Raw genomic sequence first — 5,306 nt, 5'->3', positions numbered from 1 at the left:
TCTGTTCATTTTGTCATATCCCCCACAGAGATAACTTCCCAGTAGAATCACATTTTTCAGAGAGATTCTTGTTAAATGCAAAGATTAGTCACATTTTGGGCAGTATGACATATCTACAGGTGATCTATGTTGAGTCTTTCAGCACAGGGAGGCATATGCTCCCAAGAACGTACCAAATAATAGTAAAAAGAGAAATTCAACCTACATAAGAAAAGTAATGACCCTTTAATTTGGCAATGGATTAGGAAAGAATATTGAAATTTTCAATCTAGTTATTTCTTTATCTCTTAAAAAAAGTGCAAGAAGTCTGCAAAAAAAATTAAGAATTTTTGACTTAGGGAGCTATGATATTTTGTTAGCAATTTATGTTAGGTACTTCCTAGATGCAAAAGTTCAGTGTAAGAAGTAAATATTGATAAAAACAAAGAAATGGGACATATTGGTTTTTCCCTAAAGAATTTATAGTAGGACAGCTTACCATGGAGGTGAACGGGTTCGGACCTAAGGGTTTTCCAGAGTCGAAGAATGACACATTCCTGCGAGCGGCCTGCGGAGAGGAAACACACTACATTCCAGTTTGGTACATGTATCAGGCTGGACGCTACTTACCAGAGTTTAGGGAAACCCAGGCTGTCCAGGACTTTATCAGCACCTGTCGCTCTCCTGAGGCGTGCTGTGAACTGACTCTGTACCCACTCAAACCTGATCCTGGAATGAGACCCACTCAAGGACCCCTTGAGAATCCTTTTACTAGTCCAGTCAAGGCACTGGGCATGGAGGTGACCATGGTACCTGGCAAAGGACCCAGCTTCCCAGAGCCATTAAGAGAAGAACAGGACCTAGAGCATCTGCGGGATCCAGCAGTGGTGGCCTCTCAGCTGGACTATGTGTTTCAGGCCATCACCCTTACCCGACAACAACTGGCTGGGCATGTCCCACTGATTGGCTTTGCCGATGCTCCGTGGACCCTGATGATATACATGATTGAGGGTGGCGGCTCAAGCACCATGGCTCAGGCCAAGCCCTGGCTCTACCAGAGACCTCAGGCCGGTCACCAGCTGCTTCACATCCTCACTGATGTTCTAGTCCCATATCTGGTAGGACAAGTGACTGCTGGTGCCCAGGCATTGCAGCTCTTTGAGTCCCATGCAGGGCATCTTGGCCCACAGCTCTTCACCAAGTTTGCACTGCCCTATATCCGTGATGTGGCCAAGCGAGTGAAGGCCAAGCTACAGAAGGCAGGCCTGGCACCAGTGCCCATGATCATCTTTGCTAAGGATGGGCATTTTGCCCTGGAGGAGCTGGCTCAGGCTGTCTATGAGGTGGTTGGGCTTGACTGGACAGTGGCCCCAAGAAAGCCTGGGGGGGTGTGGGGAAGATGGTGACCTTGCAGGGCAACCTGGACCCCTGTTCCCTGTATGCGTCTAAGGAGGAGATTGGGTGCCTGGTGCAGCAGATGCTGGATGACTTTGGGCCACAACGCTACATTGCCAACCTAGGCCGTGGACTTTATCCTGATATGGATCCGAAACACGTGGGGCCTTTGTGAATGCTGTGCATAAACACTCGCGTCTGCTTCAACAGAACTGAGCACACACCTTTACCTTCAAATACCGCTAACAAAGATGATTGATTGTTTCCCGAAGAATAAAAGTTCCAGGGTTGGAGTCTAGTAAAAAAAAAAAAAAATTTATAGGATACCCATAATATCCTGAATTATAAATAAATAAATAAGAATTTATAGGACAATGCAAAATAACAAAGTATTGTATTATAAAAATAGGTACAAGCTGCAGAGTGAGGAACTGATTAGTTTGGGGCTAAGGGTACTTGAAGAAGACTTCCAGGATCATGGGAAGATTTGCAAAGCTTCTCATTTCATGTGTTTTGAATGGCATGAGCTCACCAAAAGCTGGGTGTGTTATATAATGTGCAAATACAGGAATAAACTGCCTGTTGGTAAGAATGAGAAGGTGAAGAGAAGTAGCAGGAGCTGGGAGTCCCTCAAAGCATGGTTAAGGTAAGGAATTTGGAACAGCATGGTACCCAGTCATACGCCACTGGAAAGTTGAGACAGAAAAATATTTTTGTAGGGAAATGTGCTCTGTTTGCTCTTGTAGAACAGATGCAGTGGAATGAAACAAGAGAGCTGTGCAAGAGGACAACTTGTAATGATGACACACCAGGGTCTCTGTTAGGCACCAGAGCTTTAAAGAGAATGACCCTGTCCTGTCCCAAGCATGTCCCCAGTGCACTCACATGACAGAGCCTTGGAAATAGTGCAAGTCCTCTTAACCCTGTGTGGGTGAGAGGGGACTTCCAGAAGAAACAGACCTGCGTGTGAAGAATGGCTGTGTGTAACCCAATGGAGGACGGGGAAGAAGGCACTCGAGGCAGAGAAGAAAACATGCACAAAGGCGGGTAGACGCGGGAGAGCATGATGGATAAAAATGTTAAGAAGGAAAACACACCAGAAAGAACAGAGCTGAGAGAAACTTCAAAAGAAAGAATATATTAATAGGACCTGGTCACCGAGTGGCATTGGAAGGTAAAAGGGATGATGAGGCTAAAAAACAAAACAAAACAAAACACCTTTTTGCAAGTCTTGGGGACCAAAAGGAGACTAGTGTCGGTAGTAGTGGAAGGGCAGGAAAGGGTACTGTTTTTACAAGGGACAGACACTAATCTTAACTCCCCTAATATTCATTTTAGGTAACATTAGAACATACAGGTGGCAGGTGGGGGGGGTCAGGGATTTAGAAACTGAAGAGGATGTGAAATTGGAGGCTGGGGCTAAGACAAGTGCTGTAAACAGATTTAGGAACAGCCCAAATACAAGTGGAAGGTGAGACTGTGAAGAAACACAGCATGTGTGAGAATATGAATGATTTCCTCATAGAATTCATACACGTACATCCAGTATTTCCAAGCATGGCACAATCCTACTGGACACCTCCCCTTAGACACGTGGAGCACAATTAATGAATGAGCATGTTCATAAACTAGGTCTACTGACTCCCATGTATCATATCCAGTTGGTTTCTTCTATTCTGGAACTATGAGGTAAACACATGTAAATATATATTGAGATCTGCTATGAAATTTGCATTTATTTTCTACCCAAACAAAACTTTTATACTTGTACAGAAAAGTACAAGAGATATAAATACATCTGGTTAAATACTTGTCATCAAATATCTTTTCATAAAAAAATCTTGATTAATTGAATATAACACACATAAATCATATTTATAATAAAATATAAATAGGCTTTAGAAATTAAACAAATTATTCTTAGTAATTATATATTGAACTCTTGCTGATCTAATTTTCAAAACATTTAGATAAAATTAAGTTACTGTCTGATTTTTCCATGTCTAATATCATTTTCTCTAAATTAAAATAAATCAGTGGGATCTGTATAAAAAGTTATAGATAATATAACAAACCTAATACCAAAATAACCACTCATTTAATTTATTCAGAACCATCTCTTAGTGATCTGGATAATGTTGCTATTTTCACTATGTTACCATGTTAAGCCAGACATCTAAAAAAGACATCCTAATAAGAAATTCGAATAGCTCTTACTACTTCTAGAAATATAAGAATATTCTACTGAAGGAGATATTCTTTCATTGTAGGTAGTCCCAAAGAGATATACTGTCAACTAATTTAATAACTGGGCATATATTTTTGCTGGGTACTTCTTGGAATATTATAACATATTACAAAAGAGAAAAAGTCTACTGATGTTAATGCTACCACTTACATTTTTAGAAATTTGGACATTACTATCTGGATTTCATATTTTTTTTTCAGTAAAGAAGTACTCTACTAGCCTCTGGACATATAACCACTACCATATAATATTTATTTTAGTAGGCTATAAACACCAGCATTATCTGCAAAACAAAATAGGTCAAATAGCTAAAAGAAACAACTTGGGCGTTAGGAAGAGTTTAATTTTCCAGGTGATATAACTGGAGACCTATTGAAATAATGTTGTATTTTCTATTGAGTTATTAATGAAGGTTTAAGGCCCCGGAGACAGGGTAAGTATCAATATAAAAGGCTGGAGGGATGCCAGCATAGAGGTTTGCAGCTCCACTCTGGAAAAGGTGACCAGCAGGACTACAAACTTCTCTATCAGGGAGGAAAGAAAAACCTCAAGTAAATCTCTCTGGAAACATGCTGTATTGGGAGTCCCCAAGACCACCACCTTCAGGCTTGATGATTCATAGGACTTGGAAGCTGTTATGTTCATGGTTACTATTCATTACAGTGAAAGGATACAAATTCAATTCAACATAGGGAAAAGACACATAGGATGAAGTTCTATGAAGTTCTTCCAGGTGTCTTCTCCCAGTGAAATCACACAGATGCACTTAATTCTCCCAGAAATGATGCATGAAAACTTGTGCAAAGTGTTGCCAACCAGGGATGCTTACCTGAGCTTTGGTGTCCAGGGTCTTTATCACCTGCTCGGACTCCAGCCCCACCTCAACCCTGCCCCAAGCTAAAACAGGCATTCGCCAGAGATCATACCGTTAGCATCAACTTCCTGGTCAAACCAGCATAGCATGGCCCAACGCTTCAGGCATACAAAACCATTCTTATCCAGCAGATTATGCCAAGGACTTGGAGTTCATCTCTGAGGAGCCACAAAGGGCTAGTCCTGAAGACTGGCCTTACTTGGGAATGTGAAACCCAGACTTGCTGAGTTAACCCTTTCGTGCACACATATTAATGATCAGATTCCCCAGTAAATATACTAATGGTATTTACTAGGAATGGAAAGATAATGGAGAGTCTACATCTATAATATGTTTTCATATAACAAAATTTACAGATTTATGGATGATATGGCTTGCTAGAAAATAGGGAGTGGGTGATTATGCCCAATTCTTTGAATCCCTAGTCAAGTTTGGTGCTGGTTACGAGCTAGAATTTAAGAGAATCTAATTTGATAATTCCAGCATTTGTGTTATCAAAAGAGACGTTGGGCAGGGGGGAGGGGGGACGGGGGACGGGTATATGCATACACAAAGAGTGCAATGCGCACCACCCGAAGGATGGACATATTTGAAACTCGGACTTGGGGGAGGGGGGGCAAGGGCAACATACGTAACCTAAACATCTTTACCCCCATAATATGCTGAAATAAAAAAAAAAAAAAGAGACATTAGTAGATGAGACAACTCTTCTCTACCTTAAGATTCAAATGGCACAAAATCAAGATAGTAAATAAATTAATTAGCAATATAACAACATTTGGGAAAAAAGAAATCCCTTTAAACAGTTTT

The 5,306-nt window shown here is 41.0% G+C and overlaps 1 pseudogene; it reads left to right on the top strand.

Moving 5' to 3' along the window:
• The first annotated feature begins 479 nt into the window (after positions 1-479).
• On the top strand, positions 480-1,590 carry LOC105823929 (annotated as a pseudogene).
• Positions 1,591-5,306: the final 3,716 nt, after the last annotated feature.

Source organism: Propithecus coquereli, unplaced genomic scaffold (assembly GCF_000956105.1).
Source record: "Propithecus coquereli isolate 6110/MARCELLA unplaced genomic scaffold, Pcoq_1.0 Scaffold70, whole genome shotgun sequence".
In the NCBI taxonomy this organism is placed as follows: Eukaryota; Metazoa; Chordata; class Mammalia; order Primates; family Indriidae; genus Propithecus; species Propithecus coquereli.
Note: the sequence above shows the minus strand (reverse complement) of the source record. Positions and strands in the feature narration are given on the sequence as shown.